Source organism: Nothoprocta perdicaria, unplaced genomic scaffold, assembly GCF_003342845.1.
Source record: "Nothoprocta perdicaria isolate Ctin4 unplaced genomic scaffold, notPer1 scaffold_222, whole genome shotgun sequence".
In the NCBI taxonomy this organism is placed as follows: domain Eukaryota; kingdom Metazoa; phylum Chordata; class Aves; order Tinamiformes; family Tinamidae; genus Nothoprocta; species Nothoprocta perdicaria.
Genome location: NW_020455427.1, coordinates 429,772 through 445,652, shown reverse-complemented (window position 1 = coordinate 445,652; position 15,881 = coordinate 429,772).

Genomic DNA, 15,881 nt, shown 5'->3' with positions numbered 1-15,881 from the left:
TTAACATAAAGTTAGATAAGGGAATGTATAAAGGTCTTATTTGCCTACCGTCAATGATAAGAACAGCAAGAAGGAAAATAAGGAAACATTATTGAACCAAGAACCCCAGCATGGTCTAGCTACAGAGATGAGTATTTCTCTTCTCCTGCATTTAGATAAATGAGAAAATGGTCATGATCCTGTAACTTCTTCCAGCTGTAAGACAATACTTTGTGATCTTATTCACGATTTTCAAGTTAAGCAAACAAAAATACAGTGAGGCACTGAATAAGACACAGCAGAGATGAGGATGAGTTTTGATTCAAGGCATGCACCCCAGCTCTGATCTGCTGCATGGTACCAGCAACAGCTCAATTCCAACTAATCATGCAAGTATTTCTTTTTTTTTTCATATACACATATTGTTCTCAGTAGGATTAAATTATTCATTTCAATCCTAAATTCATAGGCTGAGCTAAATTCTGGTAGCCCAGAAAACTGAAGAATATGAAACATCCAAAAGATAAAGAACAAACTGCAATAATCAAACACAGGAAGGTGCTCACAAACTCACAAAACACAATGAACTCACAAAGCAACTGTGAACAACAAACAGCATAAGGATCATTTTAGAAATGTAGCACATTCATGCAACTCTAGAAATGAACGATGGGAAAAAATAACCCCTGAAAAAGAAAAACCCAAACTGAAAATGTCCACTTGCAGCAAATTGAAAACCAAGACTGGAGGAGAAATGCAGTAACTGAGGATGTTTCCACAATAAACCTTCCCCTCTGAAGCTTGGGGAAGCAGAGCAGTGGTCCAGAGCAAACATCAAAACCCAAAGCTAGTGTGCCTATATGAGCAAATTATCAACAAAGCCACAGATCATTTACATAAATGTTTGCTAGCATTAGCAAAGAAAAAGGCACAAAATTTTATGGCATGCTTAGTAAGTTCTTCAAATGTAAGATTTCTATTTCCAGAGATGACAGAAGTTTGACACTTACGCTGCGGTCTGCACCAAACACACCAGTGGTTCAAGAAACAGTAAAATGAAGACGATTCCCGTGATGACTAAAATTAATACATCCGGTGAAAGTCGGTTTTGAAGACAAAAACACAAGACACAAGCTGCATGTTAGCAGTTTTCAGTTCCTTGACAGGGTACTGATTATCACTAACACAGGGAAGAGGAGGAAGCTGTTAACAGAGGCACAAAGGACATTTTGAGTTCCCAAATGCAGCTCCTTTGGGAAACAGAGAGAGCAGGGTGCCCTTATAGAGCAGATGAATGAGTATCCCATGCATTACACCTGCAACATATAGGCATATCTTTCCCCAGAGGCAAGAGGTATTTCCTCATATGAGTGAAAAAGTTTATTCAAGAAACACCTTTGACAAAATCTAAAACTACTCGAAGGCAGTTAAGGTAAGTAAGCAATGGGAGGCATGCAAAAAAAATGCTCAGCACTGCAAATACAGGACTGCATAACAAGGCAAGAAATTGATGTTTTCTACAAGTGCTTAGCATCATCAGTGCTCTCTACTTGTATCTTTCTGTTTTTAAATACACTATTTCATGGCCAAAGAAATAGAACTTTTATGAAACTAGTAGAAACTATTACTGCTATTTAGTGTAACAATTTATATTGGTGAGATAGCCAGACCATGAAAATTGAAATATGATCCACTCTTAAAAAGAGCTTAACAGACTTTCTCCATGTTGGAATTTAATCTTCGTGCATTTCTAACACAAAAATTGTTGTTGTTTCTGAATTCAGAAAGAAAAAGATTTTTCTTCCTTGATAACCTTCCTCTAGGCAGCTTTCACAGAGGTGCTCAAAGCCCAACATATTTGTGGCATTCCTAGCTTCTAAAGTGAGCTGCAGTTCCTAGAAAATTTTGCATGATGCAGTCTCCATTTCGATGTGGCCATCCAAGCCTACCAACAGCACTGATGATTCGGATTTCCATCGCACACCCCCAAATCAATGGATTCGTCATCTCGGCAGGTCTGGCTGATACCGAACTAGAGACTCCCCCTTCCACCATGCCCGTGGTCTCCGTGTGGGATTAGTCAGAGCGAGAGCACCGCGGGCAGGGGAGCATCATGCGGCACAGGCACGATTCCCGCGGCTGGGTAGAGCCAAGGGCACGGCAAAAAGAGAGCAATCCGTGCAGCGAGAGATTAGCTCCCAGGGCTCTTCCTTACTTTGCAGATTGCAAGTTCTTTCTTTATAGGTATAGCTCTGGGGATTTAAATACAGAAGACTTTTCATTTTCCTTTTCCTTTTATTTTTTTTTTCTCCCTTCTGCCAGAATCTTTGTGAACTTCACACTCAAATAAAAAACCTTAGCAGCATGGAATGGATTAATATAGGATTACAACAAGAAGATTATACTTCTGGATCCTCTCGTCTCTTTTTTTAAATGTATATCCCAATATTACATTGCATGTATTCAGAGCGATTCTTTTATGCAGAGCTGTGTATTAATGTGGCTGTCAAAAGAAAGTCATTTCTAAATGGAGCTGAGATTTGTGAAGAATCCTGAGAGGATTTATTCAGCTTACAAAGAAGGTTAACAGGAATATTCATTAAAACTCTAGAATGATTTAGGATTTAAATGTGTCCTTACATCGTGCACACCTCCTTGCTTTGTATTTAGCCTTTTAGATACAGTATTACCTGGCATTATTTTTCTTCTCTTTCCTCCTTCAAATACTTTATGTCCTCTGACATTCTTGTGTAATAGAAATTCCAGCACAAAATATCACGGACTCTCCTGATCCTTTCATCCTGAGAACAATATTTCTCTGAGCTTTTCCAGTCACCACCGTTTGCTCGTCCAAAAGGTCTGATCCTGCTCCTACTCAAGTCAGTTGAAAAACTTCAAATATCAGTCAAACAGGCTCCCAGCTCTTTCTATGGTCTTTAATCCAGAATATTTTAGAAGAAAAAAAAAGTTATTCAAAAAGTAAAGTAACAGTAGCTTCTCTAGAGTTAAGGCTCACAAACTACATTACAAAATGTGAAAATTCTGAAACTTCTGCATGCTTTAACTCATTTAAACATAAGCATATCTGAATTATGGTTCTGATCTGAGGTATCCCATATGGTACGTAGCAGAGATGATCAATACTATAGTTTGGCTACATTGATTTGTATCTCCAAGAACATAGACTGGAATCCCTACCTGTATCTCACTCTGACTTAAATCTGATCAGAGCATTTGTACCCAGCAGTGAAAGGCTCCTGCCTTAGACCACTACCCTGCAACACGTAACTCTTTATCCCGCTTCAGGAATTATTTAACTTAAAAATCAAAAATCCTGCTTCTCAACTGATCCTCCGGAAAGAGTTAAATCTAAGAACTCACAAAACCCACTTAATCCTCAATTCTAATATTCATAATATTTATGAATTTTATATATGATTATGATGTAATGGGATCAAATTGTCTTTTCAATTTCCGTAAGCAAATGCAGCAGAAATCTAGAGGATCTTGCCATAAGATGGACCCAATTTATCTTCCTCATTTCTAGGCAGAAGAGCTACTAGTAAGTGTAGGTTGGCTGTGTGGGAATAGGATCAATCATTTCTACAGTGAAGACCAAAGAATTCAGTATAAAAATCATAATTCTAATGCAAGTTCCTATAATTCATTTTGTTAAATTCTATCACTCAACAAATATGGCAAAATGAAGATAAAGAGCAGGAAGTCTGGAGAACCAAGAAGATTACTGAGAGATACATGGCTCAGGCAAGCTGGTTCTCACTTGGTTGCCATTGTTTTCAACTCATTATTAGGATAAAAGACTACATTTCCTGTTGTGTGTTGAGATTCTGGGGAAAAAATGGAGGACTCGTTTGCTATTTCTTTTCTCTGAAATTGCCTCTTGCAGAGTGCTTTTTATCTCTCACACAAGGACAACCCCGGCTCTGCCTGCTTTTGGAGCTTCTCAGACTGCAAATCATCAGTCACAGATGAGCTGTGGGGCAAGTGGATAAATAATTGACTTGCTCATAATCATTTCACGGACAAAAGGAGAAAAATATTCTCCCAAAAGATCTCCCTAATCTGGGGAGCAATATTAGGGTCTATACCCTTTTCAAGTTATACCTAACACACGTTCCTGTGATGTTGGCTGGCGACACCGCAGCAGAACCTGACATGGGGGGCCGTAACCCACCTACCTCCTCTTTTCAGAGTGCACAAGTCAAGGCAGCATAAACAAATGAGCCTGCACTCCATTCTCCCTTAAATGAAAAATAGTCAAAAAAAAAAAAAAGCCCATTACAAGGAAAAATAGGTGAACAGAGCATCACAGCATTAACTTGCTGAAGATACGATTAATGAGCTGCATGGCTCTCCATGCCAGCAGGTCAACACCAGCCCCAAGTCCAGTAGCCCCCTGCCAGGTCCCTGCTCTGTCCCCAGCAGGGAGCAGGGCACTTGTGCACAGCTGTACGCTCAGCTGCTTAAAGCATCATTTGTTTGTTTGTACTCAACAGTGTACATGATTCTTTCAATAAACCTGGGTATCTGCCTCAACTAGTCACTTCTTGGGTTCCTAAACAGAGGCAGGAGGTAGGAATTGAGACCTACAAAACATCTCCTACGGAACCAGCTCTTGCCACAGGTCAGCTTTTATTTTTTGAGGTGCCTAAGCACCCCATATGACTTGTGGGAATGAGGGCGCTTAGTGACGTCCCTCTATGACCAATCTTTTACAGTGCCTGCACAGAGATTACATCTGGACGTCTTTTATTTCAGGCTCTTCAAATTCAAATCAAAACTCCCTGTTGGCTCCCAATTTTTCTCTTTGCAAATCATTCTTGAGGCACAGGCGCTTCCAGGAATATACAGAAATTCCGTTCCTCAAAAAGTTCAAATAACTGGTAAGGAATGGTATAAAAGACAAAGACATTAAAAAAAAAAAAAAAAAAAACTTCACTCACCGTTAAAATTTCCCAGAATCACAGAATATTCAAGGTTGGAAGGGACCTCTAGAGATTGTCTAGTCCAACCCCCTGCTCCAGCAGGGACACCCAGAGCACGGGGCACAGGGCGGCATCCAGGCGGGTTTGGAAGATCTCCAGAGAAGGAGACTCCACAACCTCCCTGGGCAGCCTGTGCCAGGGCTCTGTCACCCTCACAGGAAAGAAGTTCCTCCTCACCTGGAGATGAAAAATTTACAGGTTTGTCATCAAGACTGCTGAATGAATCTGACCTGTGGCTTGAAGACACGAGTAACGTTGTGTCAACAGAAGTTCAGGTCTTGGCCGTAGCACTTTTATTTATCTGGCAAATATCATGCTTGTAAAATAGATCAATTCACTTTATTCTTTTGCTTCACCATTCCCCAGTTCTGAGGCAGAGGAGATTCTTCTAGGAAAAGAATAATCCTTCCTTTTTTAGCTTTCAATCCATGATGTCCATAAAGAGATTTAAAAATGGAAAGCAGTAACTGATCATTATGATGATGGACAGTTGAGTCTGCTAGGAGCTGAACTAAGAGCAGTAACTAATTTCAAAGACACAGGCTAGAGGAATTAAGCCTTGCAGTCTAATTGTCCTTTTCACATTCAGCTGCAAAAGAACATCCAAATAAAATAAAAGCAAATTAGTGATAATATGCATTCTTTTAATGGTTATAAGCTATAGAAACTTCTGTGACATTCTAACTAAGAGCAATGGAGGTTGACAGTACAAAAATAGAAGTCTAAGACCTAAGACACCTAAGATATAGTCCACACCTGAATGATATTTAAACCACGGAAGTGCACAGGTTTATATCCTTTTACTAAACTCCTGTTCAAACTCACATGCTCAGTTGCTACTAGGTCTTAACAATGTGACTCTCGGTTAGAGTTGTGGATTTTCTCTTACTGCATCAGCAATGTTCTGCTTGAGGTAGCAGTGGACTTGATATACTGAGTACACAGTCAAATGTATTTTTTTCAGGATAATGATCAGTCTCTCTTTAATATCTGTCCCTTGTCCTCTGGTTACTGTATGGTATTAGAAGTATGTGCCAGTGCAAGAATAAAATTGAAGTTATTCTAATATAGTTAAGACACACTAAAGCTACAATATTCTGAAGAACTGATTGCTACCAATTTTCCTTTGAAAGTGTATTTTTTACTATCTTGGGACATTTTGTCATCCATATCCTACTTCACATACACTTTCACTGACATCAGTGGGATTATTCTTAAGAAACTGAGTAAGGAAGACAAGAATTGGCCCTTGAGAGACCCACATATACTACCAAAGTAACATTTTATTGAAATAAGCAATTACTTTGTCTTCCATATGGGCAGCTGTATGTTTTAACGATGACTGTATGGGTTCTCCTGTTTTGTTATTTCTGTTTTCCTTTTTTTGTTGTTTTGCCTTTTTTCCCCCCATCATTATCTCTATTTGCTTTCATTCCTTTCTTCTGATTACGAGTGTTTTAAAGAAAACATTTTCTTTAAAGCAGCATTTTGAAAACCTGACCATTTTTAAGATATATTTTCCTTTATGTCTTCCTCCATATGGGCAATTTCTCTTTCCGCTTCTTCTAGAAACTACCTGTTTTCTGTTCTTTATCTCTTTCTGGTAATTTCTTCCCCCTCAGGGAATTAACTTTTCTCTTTTTCCTTGTGACAGACCCTCAAATTATTCAGACACTAATTTTATACTTCTTTCTCAGATATTACACTGTGTAATGTCCCTGCAGTCACTCTGCACGTGCGCTTTGCCAAATAACGACCATTCCCAGGGGATTTTTACCATTTCTGTTAGTGAATGAGCACTCAAACAGCATTTTAATTGCTATCTGCTTCAGCTGCCATACTGTCTTGAGCTGCTGCTTTGTCTACATTTACCAGGCTATACCTTATGCGAAACTTCAGAGTTAGGATACTAGCTTACACATAAATTGAATATATGCTCTATCCCACTAGAAGGTCACAAGGACAAGGAGATCACCTTTGCTCTTCTGCATTTCACATCCCTCACATATTTCTCTGGTGCAGCTCTGAGTTTGGTGGGTGCATACTGGGCTGAAGCTGCTTTCAGAGATGTGGTCCCCTGGTGTCCCCTGCTGCTGTGGGGCTGAGGGCGTCCTTGGAGAGCAACTGAGCACAGCACAGGCAGTGATAGGAACACATAATCACCAACACCCCTCTAAAACAAAAGCAGCAACAGTAGGATTGAAAACAGAATCAAAAAATTGTGTCCAGGAAAGACTAATATGTATGGTAAATCTAACCATTTCAGCCCAACATTAAATACTCTGTAGTTTGCTTGAGTGCCTGTTTCACAGAAAACTTTCCAAGTACTGGCCACAGTCATGGCAATATTTTCAAAGAGAAGACTTAATGTTGGGGCTGAGTGGCTCTCACCTCCCTGTAGGAACCAGCTGGTGAATCTCATCCATCAGCGCAGGCACGACGGCAATGCTTCCTTCCTCCCATGCCTAATTCCCTCTGGGATAGACCTGCATTTTCTCAGTGATTTGAGGAGACGAGCAGACTGACATATAATTTCCTCTTCTTTTTAAAGCTTCTCTCTGCCTTAATCAGAGATTATATATCTGAGCTTTTTAATTTTAAATTAATTTTAAAGTTTCACATGGAAAAGTTAGGCTCAAAAGACTAGAACATATTCTTTCTCCCACAGCTCTGAGCAATACTCAGTAATTTGCAGCAATGCAAGATGGATTAATTCCCAGTGCTTACTCTTCAGAGGAACTGAACCCTTCCAAAAAAGTTGTTGGCCTTAAAAAGAAAATCAAAGAATGAGCAAAATCAAGAACTAGCAATGATTGTAAGGTTAATATTAGATCTGTTTAGGAACAGATCCTCAGCATAGCTGTCCACGAGAGAGAGACGTTCCCAGCAGCTTAGTCATATGTTTGTAGAGGGTCCATGGCAAAGGACCTGCCCAGGCCGAGGCACTAGTTTGAAGTCTCTGCTATTAGTGACTTTTCCTGGTGCTAATTCTGCATTTCTCACCTTGTGCCTCCTCAGTTCAGGCAATCACTAAGTACAAACTATTCTGCTCAAATCCTCACATCCCTACTAAAATTCCTATCCTCAAGAAGGATTCGATCCAGACTTTATTTCTAATGTGGCTGGCTGAGACTCAGAATATAATTAGCTCTATTTTTCACTCACAGTGGCAGTTACCAGATCTTTCATGCTGCAGAAGCTGTTAAAGAACCAGCTTAGGAGGGACTAGTAAGTTGAAATGTTTCATTCAAAATGCCTCTCTGGTCAAAATCTTCCCAAACCACTCATAAGGACTTCAGATTCTAAAATGATACGTCCATTAAACAGAAGAATAAGCTAATAATTATATTCAGCAGATGACCAGCTCTTTCCTCTCATTCCAATGATACAGATAACTGGGAAAGTGATAAAGGCATATTTGCAGCAGACAAGTATTTATTGTCTGCATTTTAGTCTCTGCTTTTTAAATATTGCTACTTCATCCAGATAGTTTTATGTGCGTTGGAATTTAGGCATGGTAACAAAAACTGAATAAGTCCACATGATGAACAATTTTACGCTTATTTTCCAAGACGTTCATTATGGTGTACTCTTGGTGAGAACGCAGCATGCAAACAAATACATTCTGTCATTTAGGTTGACTTTCTTTTCTATCCAAACAGCAGAATTATTCTGAAGACTGCTTTCATGGCTCCTATAAGGAATTATCATGCAAAACAAATTTTCAGGAAAAAACCTCTATTTCTATGGAGATAGCCCCTGTGAAAATTCAGTGTTTTGTTGTATGAATTTAACAGCAAGGAAAGAAAAAAGGAAACAAAAACAAAGAGAAAGACAGGGCTATTTCCTATAAATATCAAGATGAATTGTACTAATAATCTTAGGGTCATATTCAAATTTTTCTTAGATATTTTGTGTCATTTTATGTATTTTACCAATTTTTGATAAGCAGGGAAGCTAGGATGGCAGAGAGATAGGTAAGTTACCTCTACAAATTACCACATGGCATGTCCCTGCATGGCACAAGATCTTGCTTATAGTCAATGGAAGTAAAGAGAGGAATTCAGGAAAGCTCGCTGCCTGGGTCAAAACTATGGTTGGGAGAAAAAAACACATGATTATCTGAAAGAAATCAATGTTTCAAAGACAGATTGTAACCGCTGTAGTTTTGATTTGGGCTGTGGAGAACATCCATTCTCTCAACAGGATATTGAGAAACAAGTTGTTCCTTTCTTCTCATTTCTATTCACACTAAACAGGGTCCCATGCTGTGGACCAGGACTTGCCGTGAATGGGGAACGACTCCTTTTGTTCTCCTCTGGCACCAGGGTTCCTTTCATGTGCTGGTGTAAAATAACTACGGAGTTACTTCCTCCTGGTATCTTCCCTGCCACTTTCTCAAATATGTCCCGTGAGAGCCTATCTGGAGGAGAAGTATGTGACCTCTCACGTACAGGCACTGTGACTGTTCTGACATGCAGAGTGAAGCTGAATGGAAAGAAATGTCTTTTCCCCCTTGGTTTCTCTTTCATTACTTCATTCATTATTATCAATGGTGAACTTTGGGTATATTTTAGCTCATGGAGAACTAAAGATAAAATATACTTGCTGGCATCCTAAAGGCAGCATCCCTTTCCAAAACCTTAGTTTTTATTTACAGCTCCTCCTGACAGAACTTGACTATTTTTGTGGTATTCTGACTTCTAACCTCCACTGTTTTTCTACTGGCATTGGTTATGAACAACAACAGAAATTTAATCAAAGGCTAGACGAGATGAAAGCACACGTAATCCTAAATTATCAGATAACAGGACAAAATTGCCAGCATCCTTACAGCAGCTCAATCTGGCAGAGCAAAAGGAAGCTTTTGAGAAGCAGACAGCTTGGACACAGGAGACTAATAATCAAATCTTCTGTAAAAATATTCCCAGAAGGTTTCAAAAATAACTCCACACTAAAAGTGAGAAAAAATAAAGACAAACTAGACAACTTCTAGATAAATAAAGACAACTTCCAGGTTCAGATCCCAGACTCCTGCAAGTCAGTGTAGCTGCACAACAAAAGAATTCAAGGCTTTTTTCCAGATCCTGTATTTCTCTTTAGGAAAAGTGATTAATATAAATAGCGATAACACATCTTAGTTCTCAGGCAGGTGACAGAAAACCTCCTCAAAACATTATGAAAGCTATAGCATTTTATGAAATCAACTGAAAAGCACGCTGCAAACTCAGTCTCTCCTGCAGGAAAGGGATGTTTCACCATGGCAGAGCTACAGGTCGCTTTCTCCACTGCAGAGCGTCCTGATCCTCTGGCAGATCTCCTCACTTCAGCTGCAGAATGCCATGACCGGAGAAGAACGTTGGCTATTCTCGAAATACTTGCTCTGAATTACAGATTTTGCTTTACTGAATCTCAGACAAGATGACTAGTAATCCATATCCCCAATTCCAAGCAGGAGACTGTGTCATTTCAAAAAAGGAAACACGTAAAGAATTTCAAAATAAGATCTTGATTAAAATAATCATTTTGAAAGGGAAGTTATTCCCTTATCTAGGTCTTCTGATATAAACATTTAGAACACTTAAGAGGCCAGTCCCATCCTCCTCTTATCAGTGGTGGTCAGTGATAGGACTGGAGGAAACGGCCACAAACTGAAGCACTGGAAGTTCCACAGGAACTTAAGGAAACGCTTCTTCCCTGTGAGGGTGACAGAGCCCTGGCACAGGCTGCCCAGAGAGGTTGTGGAGTCTCCTTCTCCGGAGATCTTTAAAACCCGCTTGGACGCAGCCTTGTGCCACGTGCTCTGGGTGACCCTGTGTGAGCAGGGGGGTTGGACTAGATGATCTCTGGAGGTCCCTTCCAACCTTAAGGATCTATGATTCTAGGAAATCTTTCCTCAGTATGTAGCTTGTGGTAGGCCATAATGATCCCACATTGCTAAATACACCTAAAATGATGTCATTTTGCACACTGGCCAAAGCTTAGCATAGTTTGAATACATGGTTGTATTCCCTGCTTAGGGCTTTAAAAATGAATTTAGATACTGAATTTAGATACTCCTTGAAGGCCTAATTACTCTAAAGCACAGTTCATTCTCCATCCAGCACCATCCCATTTCTCCATACACAGGCACTAATATGTTCCTCAAAGACAGACATTCTCTGTTCCACCTGCACCCACGCCTGTGTCTGACAAGCAAGTTGTCAGGAAGGTCACCCTCATGGGAGGCCACTATGCTTGAGGTGTATTCTAGATAGATCACATACACCCAGGACAAGAGAAAATGTGCTTGCTTTTTGAAACATGGACAGATTCCAGGTCTTTCATAGTATACAACAGAGTAACTTCAGGCAGAAAGGACTGTAGGTGCAAAACGTATGAATTACAGGTAACAGGTACTGCTGATAGTGATAAATGACACAGTGGAAGCAAAACACAGCAGGGTAGCCAAGTAACCCAGAGAGGACTTCCCTTCTTTAAGGAGTCTTCCTGTTTAACCTGGTGAACTCAATTTTGAGTGAATCCCTTGTAGTTTGCCAAGTTTGGTAAACAGCACAGGATATTTAAGCTGCATGTGCAGAGCCTTCATCCCAGTGAGCATCTTACAGCACACAGGGCAATTTCACTCAGCCCTGCAGTGAACACATCTTGCTTGAGCTCAAATCTAGAGGTCGTAGTTTTATCCCTTGCCATTTTCTAGGAGCTTTTTTTTTTCTACTTATATGTGACTGCCTTACTTGTCAGGTAGGAGAAAGGCTGTGTTTGTTCTAAAACCCATCTTTCTTTACCCTCCTGCCTTCCAAAAAAGTCAATAATAGCAACAAAATAGCAAAACACTCCAAAGCTTCTGATACACAGAGCAGAACATTTGTACTTGAAACTTGATCTACAAGACATCAACAGAACTCGTTCAGACAACTTCTACTTTCAGGGAAAGTAACCTGAGAATCCATTTTCTCTCTATTTTTGAGCTAGTAGGCTATTTTAGGATTATCCAATCTATGGCTTAACGCAGGCTACGAGATAAACACAGGCCAAAACTGGAACCCCACTTCAAACATTAGCTAATGCAGGGAGCTGAAGAACAAATTTAAGATTTTTACATTAGATAAACATACCTACATACATTATGACTTCACGGTGCACATGACTAAATTCATATATATAAAAGGCACCAGGCACACTTGACAAATACAGGAATAGGGTTTTCATCACTAACATAATCTTTACTTGAGGGTATAAGGGTTTAGCTATGCTGCAGTGGCAGGCAGTCATATCCACAATAGCTTACATAGAGACCAGCAGCAGAGACTTTAGCATAGGCTGAAGAATAGGAAATACAAATATATTGTGGTTCATTACCAAATAAAAATCTTGGAAACAGACCTGAGCTTACAATGGTGATCATTCTCTTCACATGCAGTAGAATGTGTATGGTAAGATTTTCCTATACCGTGTGTAATGAGACATGACTACATAAAAGGAAGGCCATCTCCAGCCCATACAGCAGAACGGTTCCATGAGCAGATAGCTGACTGAGGCCAGAGGAAAACAAAACCACATTAGTATTTTATATATGGGCTACACACACTAAATCATTAACACTGCCACACATATACGGGTTTTGTTTCTTCATACTGATTCCTTAACTCACAGACCTGTTCACTATAATGTAATTGCTCAGTATTTTAGAGACAAAACATAAATAAAAAAGGCATACAAACCGTAATACAGGAATGATTTGGCAGCAAATAATACTAAGTTGATACTTGATTCTTCTAATAAGGTTTGTTTTAAAATAAACACTCCTTAAAATAAGGACTGCTTAAACTAATGAATCTAAAATACTAAATTAGACTGCACCCTTTCCCTAGGCAATTTTCCTGGATCTAGGAAACTTTTGCAGCAATTGCCAGCTTTATGCTAGCACGTTGTGTTGGCAATGCTAACACAAATTAACTGTTGTCCCTTGTGTGACAGGATTGAACTTGCTTTCCTTGCATCAATTTATTGATTTACGTTACCAAAGACGAATATGCAGCATTTCAGGAACTCGCATTTTACTGGTAACAGAAGAGTATGTGAGACCAAGGAAAAAAGTAACTTATTTGAAACTCTAAAACCAATTCAGTTAAAATTTCTGGTTAAATGACAGGTAGCATTTTGACCTAACTGCCAGTTACTGGGCAAAATACATAGTATACTGCACAAATCAAATTCTGCTACTTTTTTTGTGCATTCAGAGATTGCCACGGAGAGCACTGATGTGATTCTGCATCCCGAGCACCTGGGAAGGTCAAGCCCTTCTATTACAAACAAGTTAATACCAACTGCTTGCGTTCAGGTGGGCAAGTAGGAGGAGGAGGCTGCTTTACTAAACGTTACAGATTTTTCTCCTGGTTGAAAAATTCTTTTTATACAGCCCATTTCTAAAGAAAAATACAATACAGTGAGTTGGTCTATTAGTTGCACAGTGTAAGGATGGATTTCACACTGTTCCTACTAACACAATGATAGTTAAGGCTATAGTAACTTCCTTGAGAAACAGTTGCTTCTTGCAGGCTTTTTACAACTATGCTAGAAACATCTTGAATAGATTTGTTATTTTCACTGCTGTTAGAAAAACACTGCTTACTATTCTTGTTTTTTAAAAATGATTATCAATATTCTACCTATTGTAGTAGCAACAATATCCTCTGATTTACTGATATAATAATAGTGATTATACTGTAAATTACAGCAACTGTGAGTGCAGTAGGAAAATGAACTTCAGTGTTTGTTTTAACAGATTTTCAATTCTGTTGAAATAAAAACACATCTTTTGAAGTCAAGTAAAAAAAAATGTTACATGTTAAGAATCAAGCTGCTTTAGAATAATGCATATTATTATAAATATGTATAGAAGTTTATGAAACTGTTTTAGGTTGAGAACAGTTATTTCTTCAGAGATGATAACAGCCATCTACCTGGTAAGACTATATTTAGAATAACTGAAAGAAGTAGAAACAAAAATCTAATTCCCAAAACTGCTCTCATATTTCATATTTATACAGTAACTTTAAAAGAAGTCCGCTATCTGAACATGACTTCATTTTTCCCTACTCGGTCCCTATATGAAAATAAATGGAGAAAAACCATGGATTTGCAAACAACAAAGGATTAGAGAAATCAATTGTGGATTTTTTTTTTCCAAGAATTGTACAATGTCATCTTGTATTTCATCTATGTCTAAAAATACGTATATTTTTATCCAATGCTGAACCAATGCTGCAAGTTTCTTAAAAAAAAGAAGTTTTATATATATTGTCAAAAACTCCAAATAAGAAGAAGAAGAGAGAAAAGAGAAGAGAAGAGAAGAGAAGAGAAGAGAAGAGAAGAGAAGAGAAGAGAAGAGAAGAGAAGAGAAGAGAAGAGAAGAGAAGAGAAGANGAGAAGAGAAGAGAAGAGAAGAGAAGAGAAGAGAAGAGAAGAGAAGAGAAGAGAAGAGAAGAGAAGAGAAGAGAAGAGAAGAGAAGAGAAGAGAAAGTAAATCTTGGCCTGTAATTATTGACAAGTATCCTTCTTTCCTCTAAAATTCAAGTGTTTTTGAATTTATCTTTCACAAATATGACTACTTTTGTTATCTGCTGCTATTACAGATGGATTTCTTAATTGTATGAGTTACAATGCTTGAGAATGTTGGCATAAACTCTGCAAAAATTCTCTTTTCTTTTTTGATTGAAAGAAACTAACTGAGCTAATAAAATTTGGCACAAGGGAAAAATAACACCAAGCTAAGTAAGAAGCATTTTCCAAAGTGGATCTCCCACATAGTCGCCTATTTTACTCCTCCTGCTGTAGCAAAAAGTAATTTTAGTTACACAATTTATACTCAGTCACTCAATTTATGGATTGCTATAAATTTATACAGGGTTACTGCAGTGTAAAACACATACAAAAGGTATTCAGCAATTTCTAAATTATCTCCCTAATGTCACTAAGAAGCCATATTTTCCATCAATGAGAAAAAGAGAAAAATACATAAAGCAGCAGGATTTTGCTAACTGTAAATATTCTAAAAACTCTAAGTTAAAAAATTCAAAAATCGGAATCCAGTTTGTGTCAGTCATCTCTCCAAACTTCCAAATGGGCTCAATGACATCACTAGTCATCAGAAAGAAGAAAAAAAATGATGATGCGGCCGTTTGTAACAGCATGTTATATTAAATACAATAGATTTGGAACTGCATCCATTGTAAATCAAATTGCTTGCCGTAAGTTTCTGTGAATAATGTTTTTCTCTTCTGATATAATTCAAAAGTAGGAGATAGAATTAATAGTAAGTTGAAAAGCTGCATCTCATTTGTGGAGCCTGAACTGTTCACACCAGTTGCAGATCTCTAAAGACTGACAGAGCTAATCCGCTTGCTAAAAGGTGATGAGTAAAATAAAGATAAAAATAAAACATTAATGGCTGCTGCTACTAACTCAAGGCAAAGATGTTTCAGGTGCAGCACTCCCAACACAAAACAGTGCCTTTATTCCCATATTTGGCCAAAATACAATACGTCGCTTAAGCTACACCTGCAGGAAGGACCACAGGATAAAATGCACACAAGACAGCACCAAAAAACTGGGGGTGAAGCTGAAGACGAAGCTGCTTCTCAGAAGCAACTGGGAATGGAGAGGGAGGCCGGATGCCACGTGCAGGCTGAACACCAGAGACTTCCGACACAGCCGCCAGTCCCTGGGGTCACAGCCAGGGGCTGTGAGGACTAAAAATCTCCAACAGCTGAAATCAAGGGCAGCAGATGAGAAGTCACTTGAAAGAGAAGATGACATAAGAGAAAACACTAAGAGAAAGGACAGGCTGAACAAGCCTGAGGCAGGCAGATGTTTTACCCAGTAAATTACTGC